The sequence below is a fragment of the Hyperolius riggenbachi genome, chromosome 4 (assembly GCF_040937935.1).
Source record: "Hyperolius riggenbachi isolate aHypRig1 chromosome 4, aHypRig1.pri, whole genome shotgun sequence".
In the NCBI taxonomy this organism is placed as follows: domain Eukaryota; kingdom Metazoa; phylum Chordata; class Amphibia; order Anura; family Hyperoliidae; genus Hyperolius; species Hyperolius riggenbachi.
This window is the reverse complement of record NC_090649.1, coordinates 424,652,807-424,671,453: the sequence shown is the minus strand read 5'-3', so window position 1 is coordinate 424,671,453 and position 18,647 is coordinate 424,652,807. Positions and strand designations below refer to the sequence as shown.

The 18,647-nt window shown below is 42.8% G+C and overlaps 1 protein-coding gene across 4 annotated transcripts in view; it reads right to left on the bottom strand.

The window, feature by feature from the left end:
- KIF16B (kinesin family member 16B) overlaps positions 1–18,647 on the bottom strand; it is a 635,015-nt gene that overhangs the window by 360,369 nt on the left and 255,999 nt on the right. The gene's annotated exons all lie outside the window — the stretch shown is intronic.

Below are 18,647 nucleotides of genomic sequence, written 5' to 3'. Positions count from 1 at the left end.
TGCAGTATGGCCACATTCCTGCATGAAAAGGAGCATGATCCCGATTAGAAGTCTGACAAGCTCTTGTCAGATTTCTTTCGAAGGCTCCATGCGCTGCAACGGTGGGGGCCAGGAAGATATATGAAGCCTCTGCAGGATTCAGAGGCTTCCTTCCTCTTAGGAAGTGTCTGTTTTTAAACCTTAGCTTTGCCTAAGGTACACTTCAGTACAAGTGACACCATGCTCTCCTGCAACCTGTTGCTATGACAAGGGAGTGCGGTTTGGAAGAAGATAATTGGCGGTAAGATTTGCAGCCTGTGATTACCAATTTATGGACTCACAGGATGAAAGATGCTTGTACTGTAACTGGTATTGTTTTCTCTCCTCTACAGGACTACATATTCTATCTAATGGAGTACCTCAACGGTGGAAACCTGAAACGACTCATGCAGAGCCACTCTCTGCAAGGAGAGGCGGGCAAATTTGTGGCTGCAGAGATCCTCTGTGGCCTGCAGTTCCTGCACAGCAAGGGCATCGTGCACAGGTAACACATGACTGTCTTATGGAATTATGGTTCTCTAGCTGCTAATAGCTCTTACTCACATCTCACTCTCTTTCTCTCCACAGGGATCTGAAACCAGAGAACATACTTATGGACAATAATGGACACATCAAAATTACCGATTTTGGCTGCTCTGTAACGGGTGTGTTCGGATCCCAGATGGCGAATGGATGCGCTGGGAGTTACTTCTACATGGCCCCTGAGGTAAGGAATGAACATTTCTATCTGCGGAATGGATTTCTAGTCTAGTGAAGAAAGGTTAGAATTTCTGTCAAGTCTTCATTTCATGTGTGCCTTGGTTTTTGGAGAGACCCTCTCACTTCTAGGACTCAAACAGAATTAAAATCCTGACAGATGCTCTAACCTTTTGACTGTCTATACAAGGCTAAATAGATTGTCCTCGAGATGATCACTGTAAGTAGAGTTCAGCAGGAGCAGTGAGACTCTGTAAAGCGGGCATTGTAGAGTCTTGAACTCTTGCAGAATGATCTTTGTATTTTGGCTGTTTTTGCGGTTTGTGGGGATGGCCATGCCTAGGAGAACTCAAGAAGCATGTGATCCGTTGATAGATTTGTAAGGCTCTGGTTTGCTGGGCATGATCATGCGTTAAATCAGGAAGTCATCACAGCAAATCAGAACCTTACAAATCTATCAGCTGATCAAACTGAGCACATGCTTCTCCATGAGTTCTGCTAGGCAGGGCCATCCCTAGCGTTGTCATTGTAACTGTGCACAATGCACTGACCTTTCTTCCTGTCTCCACAGGTCATGAAGAGAGACTCGCACAACGGCATGGCGGACCTTTTCTCTTATGGCATCTTAGTCTTTGAGATGTTTTTTGGACGCCACCCATTTCGGTTCAGAACCAAAGAAGAGCTGATCAAGGCCGTGTGCAGCTCCAAACCCAGCTTCCCAGCAGATGCCGATCCAGACCTAGTAGACTTACTAAAACGAGTAAGTAAATAGATTTGTTTTATTTAGATTATACAAGGAAAAGGTTGTGTTATATTTCTGACACTAATGCTCTATTTTTTTTTCCTCCTCAGCTCCTATGCACAGACCCTGTCAAGCGTCAGGCGCGTGTGCGTGACCTCCGTGGCCACCCCTTCTTCAGGCCAATCAACTGGAAGGAGATGGAGGCAGGAGTCACCCCCTCTCCAGTTGTGGTGAAGCATGTAAGTACACGAATACCCCAGCAGTAATACTGCTGTAATTATTATACACTTCTATAGAGCTGACATTTTCTGCAGCACTTTACTGAGAACATCAAACAATTCATGGAATTAAAAGCTGCCCATACATGAATCGACTTTCCATCTAGCTATTATGTGATTGACTTTATTGGGCGATCAACAATGTGTTTAATCAAAAGTTGATTGACTAGTGGCCCACACACATTGCAAGCAAGATCCTAAGTGATTCTCCTTCACAAATCAATCAGAAGGATGTCTTTGCCTCCAGGCTCCGAATCCAAAAATCGATTCTGTGCCAATCAAAATCATGAGAACTGTTGCCAATTCCATTAGGTTTAACCAATATTTTCCATCCTGCCCAATCGAGTAAATTGGTGGATTTGATTAAATATTGGCCAATCTTCTTGGCTCAAGCAGAATAAAAAAAGAATCAATTCTCCCCAGATGAGATAAAATGATCAAATGGAATGGTCAATCAAGCAGAAGCATTGAGTAATATATGAGCACCTTAAAGTGAATATATTACTTTCTACCAATCTTCTTCTGTATAATGTTACAATTATCTTTAATCTAAATCTCTCCTGGGGTGTCCACCAACACCCAGAACATACCGTAGTTCTGCCCCTTCCAACAAAATGCCAGGCGCCCTTTCTGCACAATTTTGATTCGCCCAATTACAAGCTGCATACAATTTGCACAACATTTGCATGCAATCTGCAATTTTTAGTACCTCAATGACCACCTCTGGTTCTCAGTTTAATTCAATGACAATTCTGAGTAGGAAACCAATGAACTTATCAGTATGTTTTTGAGATGTGGGAGGAAACTGGAATGTCCAGATGAAACCCACAAATACTTCATGTGCTGGGTAGGGATGTTCTTGCCTAGGAAGAACTCACGGAGAAGCATGTGATCAGTTTAATTAGCTGACAGCGTTGTAAGGCTCTGATTTGCTGGTCATGATCATGTGTTAAACCAGGAAGTCATCACAGCAAAGCAGAACCTTACAAATCTATCAGCTGATCAAACTGATCACATGCTTCTCCGTAAGTTCTCCTAGGCAGAAGCAGAGCCATCCCTAGTGGTGGGATATAATAGTGAGCCAGAAAAGAATTTGCCAATGACCGTGTTAATGTGTTTTCTCTTTGCAGCTCCCAGAAACGCCAAACAGCATCGATATAGATGAGCTTGTGCCGCCCACAGATGCCAGGAGATGCCTCTCAGAACAGCAGCAAAAGCTGTTCAGCGGCTTCAACTTTGTCAGCCGCAGATGGAGGGACATGCAGAAGCAATAAAAGTTTCCCAGATCCATCTACCACACAGAGAAGGACGTTATGTTATATTTAAGCAAAAATATACAAAAAATAAAAGGTTCCAGAAACCAAGTGTGTAGTGAAAAGTGTCATTGCTGCCATGTCATAGTAGTAGTGTTGTGTCATGTTATTCCATCAGGAGAAGCAGAAATAGGAGGAATGCTAAAAGGCGGCCCTTCTAAAAGGTCTCCCCACCCAGAACTTGACATCTCCGGTATCCTTTTCCTGGTAGAAGAAGGGGTAGGGGAAAGGAAAAAGAGGGAGGCTGGGCTGCTCCAGATGTCTATCTCTACTGTACTACAATTATCAAGAGTTTTGGAATGGAGAATAACATTGCTAGAAAAAAAAAATTGGTTGCCATTGGAATCGGAGCAGGTAAGATGAGAGAGTATCTTTTCAAGGAACCTGAAAAATATTTTAATTTCTAAAACAGATTACCCACTTATCAAACCGATGCTAAAAACATTGTGTTCTTTAACCACTTTACTCCCAGCGGTACGGATATCTCCATTCCTTTTTCCATCCTTTCACCCCCAGGGACGGAGATATCCGTTCCTCCTGCACTCCCGCTCGCTCGTGCGTGCGCTCCCGCTCTCGTGCACGCCGCCGCCCACTCGCCCGGAGATCAATGAACGGGAAAAACCATTCCCGTTCGTTGATCTAAGCCCCCGCAATGATCAGCTGCTTCTATGAGAAGCAGCGATCATTGTGAGAAAAAAACTGTTTCCCAGCCTCCTAACACTTCCTGCAAGCATACTTCCTGTACGCTTGCAGGTCGCAAAAACAAAAAGTTACTGTGGCCATCTTGTGGTCAAAAAATAAAACTACACCCGAAAGCATTTTTCATACACAAATTATTATTATTATTATTTAGTATTTATATAGCGCCGACATATTACGCAGCGCTGTACAGTGTATATATATATATATATATCTTGTCACTAACTGTCCCTCAAAGGAGCTCACAATCTAATCCCTACCATTACCATATGTCTATATTATGTAGTGTAAGTACTGTAGTCTAGGGCCAATTTTTTTTTTAGGGGGAGCCAATTAACTTATCCGTATGATTTTGGAATGTGGGAGGAAACCAGAGTGCCCGGAGGAAACCCACACAGACACGGAGAGAACATACAAACTCTTTGCAGATAGTGCCCTGGCTGGGACTCGAACCAGGGACCCAGCGCTGCAAGGCGAGAGAGCTAACCACTACGCCACCGTGCTGCCCAAATACAAAAGTTTTACACTAAAAAATAACTCATTACCTCACACACTCCCCAATTTTATAAAAAAAATACATAAATAGTTACTTTAGGGACTGAACTTTTTAAATATTTATGTCAAGAGGGTATACCACTGTTACTTTATAAACTATGGGCTTGTAATTAGGGATGGACGCAAAACTGAAAAACATGCACCTTTATTTCCAAATAAAATATTGGCGCCAAACATTGTGATATTCTTGGCATAATGTCCCACCTAAAGAAAGCCTAATTGGTGGCAAAAAAAGATATAGTTCATTTCATTGCGATACGTATTAAGTTATAGACGAATTAATGGAAGGAGCGCTGAAAGGTGAAAATTGCTCTGGTGCTCAAGGGGTAAAACCCCTCAGTGGTGAAGTGGTTAATATGAATATGGAATAAAAGTACGGGACTCTCAATGTGATTTGTCTTTTTATTATCCCCGCCTACCACTCAGAGGGACAACCCTGATTTTCCACCAGCCAAAACATATAGCGGCTTTAAGATAAATAAACTAGACAAAAATATTCGATTCACTAATTTGTTTGGAGATGAGAAACTAGGTCTCTCAAACATGCTAGAAGATCCCAAAAATGAAGGAACATAGTGGTTGGAACAAATTAAGAATTTCCTCTCGCAGGGAAGAAAAAAAAAAAAAAAAGACGCTAGAACGGACATTAACCATTTCAGCCCGCGGGGATTTTTCACCTCAGGCATTAGAGCAATTTTCACCTTCCATTCATTCGCTAATAACTTTATCACTACTTATCACAATTTATTGATCTATATCTTGTTTTTTCCGCAACTAATTAGGCTTTCTTTGGGTGATACATTTTACTGAGAATTATTTTTTTATAAATGCATTTTAACAGGATTAATAAGAAAAAAAAATGGAAAAACGTCATTATTTCTCAGGTTTCGCCCATTATAGCTTTAAAATAATCCATGCTACCATGATTAAAACCTATGTATTTTATTTGCCCGTTTGTCTCGGTTATGACACCATTGAAATGTTGTCCCTATCACAATGTATAACGCCAATATTTTATTTGGAAATAAAGGTGCACTTTTTCCGTTTTGCGTCCATCACGATTTACAAGCTTATAATTTAAAACATGTTCGTAGCACACGCCCTTCAAATGCATATTTAAAAAGTTCAGACTCTTAGGTAACTATTTATGTCTTGTTTTTTTATTTTTTAATTCTAATTTTTTTTTTCCATTAAAAATTTTATTTGGGTAATATTTTGGTGTGGGAAATAAACAGTTAATTTTTTATGTTATTATATGTGTAAATTGTAATGTAAAAAATATGTAGATGTAGTTTTACTATTTGGCCACAAGATTTCCACCTTGAGTTTTTTTTCTTCCTCCTTGTGCTTCTCGCTAAGCCAGGTATGTCAAACCGGTCCTACGAGGGCTGAGATCCTCACACATTTTTGATACAGCTCAAATGAATTGATGGGTCTGAATCAGGAAAGGTGTGGTCCATCAGGTAGAACACATTCCTCTCTTTCTCAGTCCATCCTAAACACTGGCATGGATATGGCCCTCCAGGCCTGGAGTTCGACACATGTGCGCTAAGCGGAAGCACAGGGGGGATGCAGAAATGTTTACGTGCAGAAAGACTGAAGCCTCTAGAAATGAGCGCTTCTGTTTTTCTGCTGGGGACATGGATTGGTGATCAGGGAACCATGTTCCCGTTCACTGATTCCAGGGACAAATACGCAGCTGTGGTCCAGGTATGGCTCATGGGGTCTGTCACAGGTATATTGTGAGCCACAACGGCCACCACCAGATCTCACACAAACCAGAGAGGAGAGAGTCTTGCAGAGTGCCAGTCAGAAGGTATTAACACCACTGTGGTGGGAAGAGCTGTATACCAGAGAGGGTCCTAAGTGGATTAGGACCCTCATGATGTAAGTGTAACCTTCCTGAATTTGGCTGTTTCCATTGGAATAAAGTGGATATGCTTATGATACCCACTGAGAGTACCCCTCTTTCATCTCTTTGCGCTGTGAGTGCTCACACAGATTGTGACAGTGCTACGGAGGGACCTCTGATGAGGACTGTGCTTATGATCCTAAATACCAGCGCTGTGGCATATTATTACATAAGATCTCACACAAGGACCACAAGGATCCTGTGGCTTTTACTTCCCTGCCAATAACTGACAAGAAGTGCCACTGTGGGCGTGACAAGTACTGCAGAAAGCAGCCAATCACAAATACAGCTACCAGCTATGGCAAGCATACACAAAGTCCAAAAGTCCATGTAAATATACCATAGTCTCTATTCCTATACACATGTCCACAGAAAATGTGACCAGAAGGGTGACAGAAGAGACACGGCCAGAGGAGACAGAAGGAGACAAGGGGATAGAGGAGAACATAGGCAAAGGAGGAGACGCAGGAACAGAGGAGGGCACAGGATGGACAGAGAAGGACACAAGAGGTACAAGGGGGAAATAATAGGAAGGGTTTGAAGTGAGAAGATCCACAAGGCATCCTTGCACCATAGACCACAAGGTTTTTTGTTTTGTTTTTACCCTGGTTTTTGTCCTTTAAACCTAGGTGTGTCTTATGTCCCGGAGCGTCTTATGGTCCAAAAAAATATGGTAATCTATACCCACACGTCCGCAGAAAATGTGACCAAACTATACAGCGTATGTAACACTTCATTATTCAAACTTATTCCACACACATCAGCTGAAATGTGACATCAGGCTAAATAGAGCACACTGACTGCTGTAACTATAGAAAAGTCACAAAGCATGGCAGCCAACGTATTATTATACAGTAGCTACAGATTCTCTAATCTGCAGCGCTGACAGGGTCATGTTCTATGCATTGCTAATGAGTGAGGCCACTGAGGACTCGGTCACACTTGGTGTCTGCCTGAGGGGCAGGCATCTGGTACAGCGTTAGTCTTTTAAGATCAGTTTTGGACAAAGCCTGACACTTTGATCACCGCCAGCTCCATCCTCCTCCATTGCGCAGCATCATATAAATATCACATGGGCGCATTTGGGCTTGTTGCAGGAACCTTGCACAGCACTGCGTCACCCCATGTGCATCCAAAAATCGGTCAGAGATGCATCTTCCGAAAGAATCCCCTGGTTCTTTTCAAGAATTGTTTCCCCCCCCCCCCCCCCCACCCGTGCACAGCCGCCTGCCGCCTGCCGCAGAGCCACGGACTCCGCTGCTGCGTGGGTACTTTGGCTACATACCGTGCATTACAACTACCGATTAATCTGCCACAAGACCAGCGCATTAAAATCGGCTGATCGCTGTAACAATTTCCAGTATAAAAAATGGACAGGAAATAAAAACATTAATGTTTCCTTGGGGTGTTTTACAACATTGGCGATAAGGGATAATGTTGTAAAGTCAGGCAATGACTCTGCGCAGAAGAAAAAAATCTCACTTTGTTGACAGCCCTATACTTGGTGCTCAAATCTCTGGGTTACATGACAGACTTCTAATCAAAAATTCTTGGGAGCAGTTACATCAAATATAAACACTGCGTGTGAAATGTCCCATTGCCCTATCCACCTTTATTAAAAAATGTAAAATCTGGGTTGAACGAGGGCTTTAAGCAGCAGGGACAGCCTTACTATCCCAGTAAAAAACAAACAAACAAAAAACAACATACAGAAAAAACTTTTGAGATAGAATATAGGAGGGGTATGACCCGATTGAGCACAAATGCGATTTAGTATGAAAAATAGTACAAAACTTTATTCAGCAAATAGAAAACCATACATAAAATCACGTCAGCCCCCGCCAATCCCCCTGTAACCCAGGTAACCACTCAAAGGTTCCCTCAATACTTTTAACAGCTATCACAAGAAAATCATGTGCACAAGGATCAATATATAGCTGCACAGCCAAAATATCTAAAAAGTCTTGTATTGAGACTTTAGTAATCAACCATATAGTGTTGAAGACTTGAGTGCTGTTAATCCTCTACTCCCAGCATTGCTGAAAAATGAAAACATACATAAGTAGATAAATACTTGTTCTACTTACATAACATACGTATTGTACTGTTCAGATTTTGATTTCAGTGAATTTTATATAGTATATGATAAATCTATTTCCTCCCTTACTCTTTTTTTCCTCCTAGAAACTGCACTGTCTTATCTAGCTTGCTTTTGCAAACAGATGTAAGCACAGCATAGATTGTATTTCAGCAGCTTCTCCCTTCTCAGAATCGTTTCACACTGAACTGCCCTCAGCCAATCAGTGAGGAGCAGGGATGAAGAAGCGGAGATGACAAACTTCCTTCTCATCGGCAATAGAAACAGGCTTTATTACAGTGGAAACATTTATGGTTAGATTGGAATGGTTGCAATGCAGGATTAGGTTGCAGGCTGCATAATATACACAGATCAGTGGTAAATAGAATTTGATTTTGTGGCCGACAATCCCGCTTTAAGCAGCAGATGCCTCACTTCACACAAAAAGACAACATCTGAGCAAGTTATACTGAACTAGTATATTTAGATCTGTGCCTGGAGATTGGTTTAAAGCAACTCATAAAACAGAAAGTGAGCATTTCCTTGTTCTGGATTATAGAAATCAACATGAACTCAGTGCTCCACCCATCACTGTGCTGCAAGAATGATTACACAGTCCGCCATATATTGGTTAGCGAGAACTCCACTGTTGTATTATAGCTGCTTTGTGAATCCAATAAAAAACAGATTATGCAGATTATTTTCAAATGTATTTCAAATTGAGTATTTAGATCCATTTGCTATAGAAAACAAAAAATAACTTCTATAGTTTCCTCTATCAAAGAAGATAAACAATCCAATGCTTCTGTTAAGAGGAGAAAAAAAATAGAGGAAAAAAACTAAAAGAACAAACAAAAGTTGTCCTTACGGGGCCAAGAGACCAAGTTACACAAACAACAGGATAAAGTCACTACTTCATATGGACAGACCGGTAAAAGGACAGATATCTGCCGGGTACTCCAGTTAAGTTAAGGAACACGATATCGATGCTAGAAACACAAGAGCATATCCTAAATACTTCAAGAGGAACTGTCACAAAAATATTAACCATCCTGGCGGTATGGACGAGCTCAGCTCGTCCATTACCGCCGGAGGCTGCCGCTCAGGCCCTGCTGGGCCGATTTCCTTCAAATAAAAAGGAGCACACGCAGCCGGCACTTTGCCAGCCGCGTGTGCTACCTGATCGCCGCCGCAACACGGCGATCCGCCGCGTGCAGCGGCGAAAGAGGGTCCCCCCAGCCGCCGGAGCCCAGCGCAGCCGGAACAAATAGTTCCGGCCAGCGCTAAGGGCTGGATCGGAGGCGGCTGACATCCATGACGTCACTCCGCTCGTCGCCATGGCGATGAGGTAAGCAAAACAAAGAAGGCTGCTCATTGCAGCCCTCCTTGTTAATTCTGATCGCCGGAGGCGATCGGAATTACGCTTCAGGAGCGCCCTCTAGTGGGCTTTCATGCAGCCAACTTTCAGTTGGCTGCATGTAATAGTTTTTTTTTTTATTTAAAAAAAACCTCCCGCAGCCGCCCTGGCGATCTTAATAGAACGCCAGGGTGGTTAAAATTTAAAACACATACAAATAAGAAGTACGTTTCTTCCTGAGTAAAATGAGCCATAAATTACTTCTCTCCTATGTTGCTGCCACTTACAGTAGGTAGTAGAAATCTGACATTACCAACAGGTTTTGGGTTAGTCCATCTCTTCATGGGGGATTCTCAGCATGGCCTTTATTCTTTATAAAGACACTGCCTGAAAAAGATTTATACAAAGATGCTGGCCAGCCTCCCTGCTCGCTGCACACTTTTTTGGCAGTTGGACAGAGCAACTGTCATTCCCTAAGTGCTTTTAAAAATAAAGAAAACCCCGAGAACCCCCCATAAGAAGATGGACTAGTCCAAAACCTGTTGGTAATGTCAGATTTCTACTACTTACTGTAAGCGACAGCAACGTAGGAGAAAATTAATTTATGGCTCATTTTACTCAAGAGAAAATAGACTTCTTATTTTTATGTGTTTACATGCCTGGATGGTGTAATGGTTAAGGGCTCTGACACAGGAGACCAGGGTTCAAATCTCGGCTCTGCCTGTTCAGTAAGCCATCACCTATTCAGTAGGAGACCTTAGGCAAGTCTCCCTAACACTGCTACTGCCTATAGAGCACGTCCTAATGGCTGCAGCTCTGGCGCTTTGAGTCCGTCAGGAGAAAAGCGCGATATAAATGTTAATTGTCTGTCTTGTCTACATGTATTTTAAATGTTATGTTCGTTTTCTGTTGGGGGGCTTTGCCATTTTGATTTTGTGGTGCCTACTGCTTTCCATAACTGCAGCTATGCTTTACATTGCAAATAGGGATGCTCAATGAGATGCAAATATTTCCGAGTTTATGTAAATGCATGTACATTTTAATGCAAATACATGAAGCTGGAAAATGGACCAATCAAGTCCTACCCAGGTTTAAACTGATTGGTCCAATTTCAAGCTGCATATATTTGCATACAAATGTACATACATTTCCATAAGCTCGGAAGTATTTGCATATCATTGATCATCCGTAATTGAAAAAGGCCTATTTATATTGGAAGGCAGGAAGCAGGTGATTTGGAAAGCCATATCAGCGTATGGGCACACGTGACAGAATTTGCACATTAGCATTGACCTTCTTTGCCACTGGTGCCTTGTGTGGTAAAGCACTGCAGCTTCTTTGTCAGCTAGAACACTTCTAGTGCATCTTGGGAAGGGTGTCATGTTCCATTGACTTTAAAGAGAACCTGTACTGAGTAAAATTATTTAAAATAAACACATGAGGTATCTTCAAATGAACATTAAATTGTTACCTTGCCATCAGTTCCTCTCATAAGCTCACCATTTTCTTCTTACAGTGATCCCTTCCAGTTCTGACAACATTTTGTCAGAACTGAAATATATCAGTTGCTGTCAGTTATATATCAGTTGCTGTCAGTTATAGCTGAGAGGAAAACTGATGTACCAGGTAATGTCCATGTTACCCTATGGCACAAGTGGGTGATGTTACAGTTTAACAGTGTGCTGACCAGAAAGCTGTTATGGGGTAATGGCCATTTTCAAAATGGAGGACAGAGAATTCCATTGCTCACAGTGGACAAACAGGATGCAGGCGAGGAGAACGAGATTGAGGAGTGACCACACAGGAGGTAAGTATGACTTGTGTATGCTTATTTTGACTTTTAATTTTCAGTTCAGGTTTTCTTTAAAAGGCAATTGCAATGAGGTACGTTATAGGGTGGAAGCCACGCAACGCAATGTAGTGCGTGTAAAAGGGGCCTCACACTATCAGTGAGAAAAATTAAAAATGAACACAGCCTAGTTTTATGCAGGAATGGCATTGTACATATACATGTTTATTTTATGTCACATCAGTTTAGGCACCATTTAAACTGAAAAGGGGACAAAAATTAAGTGAGTAGTTAAAGCTCAAGAAATGACTGATATTTGCCATGGAGGCGCCAGAAGGATAAAAAGATCTAAAACGTTTAAAAATGAGGAGGTAGTGGTGGACTTACCTCCACCGGGCAGACACAAGAAAATGCTGATGAATTTTCAGCAAAACAATTTATTTACATACTCCAGGAAAATACACCGCGTTTCACAGTAGTGACCCGCTTCCTCAGGCATTAAGATGGAGCATATACAAAAACATGTCTGGTACTATGCCAAGCACCTATGTTTTTAAACGTTTTAGACCTTTTAATCCTTCTTGCATCTCTGTATCCATACTACTTAATACATATCCACTCTTGGTGGAGGGGTGTTACCCCTTTTTCCTTGATCTACAGAGAGTGACTTCTTAGCTACTTCCCGACCGAGTCACGCCGACGGGCGTGGCCGCGGCGGCAGCCCCAGGACCGCCTAACGCCGACCGGCGTAAAGTCCTGGGGCTGTATTTTGCAGGAGATCACGCGAGGGGCTGCGCACGCATCTCCTGCTTAATGGGCGGAGCTGAGCTTCGCCTTCAGTCTCTGAGCGGCGATTGCTGCTCGGGAGACTGTTAGACGGCGTCTAATTAGGGTGTACAGCACTGCGATCTGCAGCAGCGCTGTACTGTGTGACACGGCTGTCCCATCCATAGGCACAGAGGTGATCGGCTGTCATAGGCTGAAGCCTATGACAGCTGATCACGGGGATTGGCTGGCGGGGGGGAGGGAGGGGAGAATACAATAGTTTAAAAAAAAACATGTTTTTATTTAAAAAAATTGACAAATAAAAAACAAACAACCAACCATCTGTGGGGTGATCAGACCCCAGCAACAGAGAGCTCTGTTGGTGGGGGGGGGGGACACTTGTGCGCTGTGTCGTGTGGCCCTGCAGCTTGGCCTTAAAGCTGCAGTGGCCAATTCAGCATAAAATGGCCTGATCTTTAGGGGGGGTTTAACATTGCGGTCCTCAAGCGGTTAATCCTGAGTGGAGACAGGTCTAATCTCCCCACCTGCCGTTACAGTGGTTGCCTGTGCGGTAACCCTGACTTGTGAGTATACTACACATACTCTTTCCACACACCTTCATTTACCAGTGCATACTACACTATCTAGGGCTCTTAGTGTCCCTCTTTTTGTTCATGTAATTTGTTCAGGTTGTTTGATACACAATGAGCCTGCCCGTCATCATCTTTACTACTGGCTGACAAGAAAATAACTACACAGCTCCAACTGCCATTATTTATAACCACACCCACTAGCATTGCAATAGGCTAAATGGTTGTTTTTTGATGAGGTAGACATGTGTATGTACAGTGCCAAGCACACAAATGACTGTGCTGTGTTCCTTCTTTTTCTTTCTCTGCCTGAAAGAGTTAAGCATCAAGTATTAAAGTGACAGTTACTGCCCGAGTCGGGACTGGGTCGGGCTATAGCATAACCCTCACTGATAAGTAACTACAGCCATAAAACACTTTCCTGTCAGTCAATGACTTCTGAGAGCAGTAAAGAGATAAGAAGGGTCAATAGTTCATAGATTTGAGCTCTGGCATATTTCAATAAAGGTGTCATTGAGCAAAGACAATGAAACTGTTAAAACTTAGAAACTAGACAAATATAAAAAACAAAAACTATGGGATATCTAAGTCATTGTTAGGAGACGGAGGATAGATACAATTGTTTAGTTCATCAGTTTGTTTTCGCCTCAAATGTCCTTTAAGGATAATGTATTAGTGGCTACAGTCAGACCACAAATTAACTTATTTCCACTAAATGAAGAAGTCTCAACAGGTACAAAACTAGTGGACAGTTATCCCTCAGTTAAAGTTTCTGGAGTTATTTACGAGCAGTCTTCATTAGTACAGAGCTGTGTTTGTCATAAAACACTTTGCATAACACATTGCTCAGTCAGTGAAAATCGTGGCACACAGTTTAAAGGGAACCAGAGACGAAGCACCCTTGTGTATTTTACCATGTATATCAGTAAGAACATTAGAGAAAACACTTACCATGCTCTCTGTTTCCTCCTCACTGCTAAAAGTGTCTGTTATCAGCAGTCACAAGAATCCCAGACTGAGCAATTAAATCTGGCTTTGCTGGGAATGATTATTGCTGAGTCATTATAGCAAAGCCACAAGGGGGCAGGCTTGGGCTTGAAATAACACCACAGAATACAGACTTAGCTATAATCTTTCTGTAGCAAAGCTAGACGGAGCAGCCTGACTTCTCAGTCGGGGATTCTTATCAGACGTGATAACAGTCAGATTACACAGAGAACAATGAAACAAAGGGCAGATTAGGTGTTTACTGTCATGTTCCCACTGATTTATAAGGTAAAATACAAGAGGGTGCTTCATCTCTGGTTCTCTTTAATATTTTTATGCGAGTTTCATCAGCTCAGCAATCTGAGAAATGCACATTAATAATAACAAAACAGATGGTAAAGTGATGTTCTAGGCGGAAGGTTAAGCATAATGGTTATGTTATGTACTATAGCTCATTTCACTCACAATGTATTTTCTTCACACTTACTAGCAGGCGTTCCCTTTTAATTTAATAAGGCAAGAAGAGAAATAAACGGATGCCTACTAGAAAAAGTTTTAGTGCAGGAAAGTAATGGAGGCAGCTCACTGAACTGAAACCTGCAGGAAGAGGAATACAGAGACTGAAAACGTTATCCCCTTTTTAAAAGTGAGCAGTCGTTAGGTCGGCGTTACAATCTTTTGGCTTCGGTGGTTTCTGATTTATATCTGCAAGAAGCAAGTGGACTGTAGAGTCAGAACACCTGATCTGTACACCTGCTGTGGCTCAGGAAAATAGGTAAAGGCCCATACCCACCACGCAATTTTCCAGACAAATTTTTCAACAACCGGCGATTTTTCGAACAATGAGCAATCTATCTCGTGATGTGGAAACAGGCATGCATTCACACGATGTTTAGCGTTGCACAGCGATAACGACCGTCACGGCGGATCAGATAATTTAGTTCCCCGCTGACTCCACAAAATATACAGCGATTGTTTGACTTTCAATTTATGCCTGTCATGTGCCGTCATAAGCAGAAAGAGGAATCGCTGAACACTCGTTGTCAAAGGGACGTCCTGGACCCATCGGGTGGTGAGTATGGAGCTTTAGAGGTAAAGCCTCAGCACAGCAAACAGAGAATGTTGGAAGTTAGACATGGGATCCAACATTTTCTATTGCTGCAAGTTTCCTTTAACCCCCGTGGCGGCCTGATTCTTTCAAGATTTTAGGATCTAAAAGCGGTGCAATTTTTTTTACAGTCTTTGAAGCCTCATTCACACCTAAAAGCAAAAAAGTGTTTTGCGTTTTTGTGCACTTTCTTCCCCCTCCCGAAGCTCCACTGCGTTTCTGGTAAAAGCGCTTTTCTAAGCGCTTTTGTAATTCACTTCCTGATGCAATTCAGGAAGTGAACTATTTGACCCAGAAAATAATAAATACAATGCATTTATTCTTAAAAACGCTCACGCAATTGTTGCACAAAGCGATTGTGTGAGCGTTTTGCATTTTTTCTATGCCTTCCATTATAGCAAAAACACCCCCAAAATAGTACAGGCACCGCTTTGCCGACCGCAAAGCAGGTGCAACGCACTGCTATGAACCTTCTCATAGAGATTCATTTCACAAGCAAAATCGTCTGTGCTTTAAAAAAGGGCAAAAAACGCCCTAATGTGAACGAGCCCTTAGACCCTAAAACCTGGAAAAAAAGAAACCCTATAGTGATAGGGTGGGAGTGGCGTATCATGAAGGACACAGAAAACAGGCACGGGAACCCAAATAGCATACTATGCTCAATAAATGAGATGGAAAACAAATGTATAAAAAAGGCTACTCACAAAGGTGGGTTGCAGGGGGCAACCGACCACTTGAATCAGGTGGAGACAATGAATCTGACTCCAGTCAGGGTGTCCAAATTGGACTGGGGTGGTCGCACTCCTTGGATTAATTAAAGGCTGGCGTCTCACAATGGTGTACACCATGCGTGGCCAGACCAAACCCCTCTCACCACTGTGTGTGAGGGGGTGTAGCTCAGCACAATTGGATAAAGAGGCACCCAAACATAGATAAAACCAAGTTAAAAACATCAATAAAAATCTAAGAAAAAGGTGGTTTACCTCAAAAATGACAATCTCATAAGGACAAAAAGAGATTTATTAAAGCACAGGCAATGCCTTTCACAGGTGCAAGCCCGATTTCTCAGGCCAGGAGAAGGAAGTTCGTTGGACGCGTGCGAGGCTGTGTGATATGCATAGAAGCTGGGTAATTAACCCCCTCTGTCCCATCCGCACACCTGAACCAATTACACCTCATTAGAATCATGAATTCAAGTAGCTTGCTACGCGTTATGACTCATGAGCTCATCACTAGTGCCGATATGTAACAGCCAGTAGACATGAGGCACGTGTGAAACTCATTGCCTGTGCTTTAATAAATCTCTTTTGTCCTTATGAGATGGTCATTTTTGAGGTAAACCACCTCTTTTTCTTTGATTTTTTATTGAAGTTTTTAACTTTGTTTTATCTACGTTGGGCACCTCTTTACAGGGATGCTCGGATAGTACTTTTTAAAATCCGAATTGATCCGGATCCAGATATCCGAATCCGACTTTTTAGATATCCACATGAACGTGGATATCCGAACGTATTATCCGCAGATATCCGACCTATTCAGATATCCGGATAGACAAACCGGAAGTGCCTTTTAAAATGCTGTAAAAGCATTTTTAAACTTTAAAAAACACCCTCCACTCTCCCTGAACCACCAACCTTTTGATTAACAGCCAAATGTGCTAACTGATTGTGCCACAGAGACTGTGTATGTAGTTGCTGCTAAATGGCTATCTGGGGTTCTCTTCGGACAACTGTTGGAACACAAAAGGCAAGGCCGTCCCTGGGTGGGTTTGAACCACCAACCTTTCGGTTAACAGCCAAATGTGCTTGTGATTGCGCCACAGAGACTGTGTATGCAGCTTGCTGCTAAATGATTTTATGGGTAAGTATGTGTGTCTTTTGGAGGGAGGAAGTAAGTCTGCTCCAAGAAGTTTAACACCATTTTTTCCTACAACGAAGCATTCACTGTGTGGCAGCAGAGTGGTGCAATGGAAGTGTACTGGGCCCATAACCCAGAGGTTCATGGATTGAAACCATCCTCTGCTAGGTGTACTTTGTTTTTTTACACCTTGCTTTACCACATGGGCCAATCGGCAACCATAGCCCCATAAGAGAAAGTGTCATTAGGGCCTTGCTGTAACAGATTGTAGTGTAACTAATTCAACTAATGAACCCTTCTTAAACTTGAAGATTGTATACAAATGTAAGCAGACTGCAGAGTGCGCAGCGGAAGTGTGCTGGGCCCATAACCCAGAGGTTGATGGATCGAAACCATCCTCTGCTAGGCATGATTTAATTTTTGCACCTCGCTTTATCGCATGGGAAAAACGGTTTCCATAGCCCTGTAAGAGAAAGTGCAATAAGGGCCCTGCTGTAACATAGATATTACGGTAGCTAAGACTACTCCTGGGCCTTTTTTGTAGGTGAAGAGATGAGCTAACTGTGACACCACACCAAAAAAAAAAAAAAAACGGCAAACAGCAAAGCTTCCCCATATTGGAGCATTTGATTTGGTGAAGCCAATGTGTTGTAAGCCACAAGTAAGCTTTAGGTTAGCAGGAAGGTTTGCATGGCAACCTAGCTTTTCATCCTTCCCACCCTTGCCCTGGAATCTTCCAGACTTCAAATTGCTGTCCTTTGCTGTGTGTGGTTACACCAGCATCATCCGGGGGGGGGGGGGGCACATGATTTTTATGATTCTGAAGTCTTGAATTGAAGCCTGTAAGCAGTTTCCCCATGTGTCCCACTGCTTTTCATCTAGCAAATTAGGTAAATAAGCAAGCTTATTTTTCTCTTGGGTATATCACAATCGTACATGCTAGGCTGGATTCAGCATGTAGTGCTGTCGGTAGTATAGTGAGCATAGCTGCCTTCCAAGAGGTTGGACCTGGGTTCGAGAGAGAGAGAGAGAGAGAGAGAGAGAGAGAGAGGAGAGAGAGAGAGAGAGAGAGAGAGAGAGAGAGAGAGAGAGAGAGAGAGAGAGAGAGAGAGAGAGAGAAAGAGAGAGAGAGAGAGAGAGAAAAGAGAGAGAGAGAGAGAGAAAAGAGAGAGAGAAAAGAGAGAGAGAGAGAGAGAAAAAGAGAGAGAGAGAGAGGAAAGAGGAGAGAGAGAGAGAGAGAGAGAGAGAGAGAGAGAGAGAGAGAGAGAGAGAGAGAGAGAGGAGAGAAGAGAGAGAGAGAGGAGAGAGAGAGAGAGAGAGAGAGAGAGAGAGAGAGAGAGAGAGAGAGAGAGGAGAGAGAGAGAGAGAGAGAGAGAGAGAGAAGAGAGAGAGAGAGAGAGAGAGAGAGAGATGGCTTTTTTGCCACATGAACTAGTAATCGGATTCGGATATCTGGTAGAGAAATCCGCGGATATCCGGGTCATGGGTGAAACGATCCGCAGATAGCTATCCGGATTTGTGCCCAACTACCTGGAATCTGGATCCAGCCGGATAGTGTAAAAATTGGTTGGATATCCAGGTTACCCGGATATCAGAAATCCGGATGAGCATCAATGCCTCTTTATCCTGTTGTACCAACCCTGTAGTGAATCGTGGTCTCGGCGACAAACGGTGATCTCACCTGAGGGATGCGGAGACTTGAAGGACAGGAAGGAGAATGGCCGCCGGCATCAGCATCCCCGGGAAGTGAGTGAAAACGACTGCTGCGCGCTATGCTCTACACCAGTGTTTCTCAACTTTTTAAAAATAAAGTACCCCTTATTGCTACTTCCATCGATGCAAAGTACCCCCAGCGAGTGCGCACACACACACTTGGCAGAATG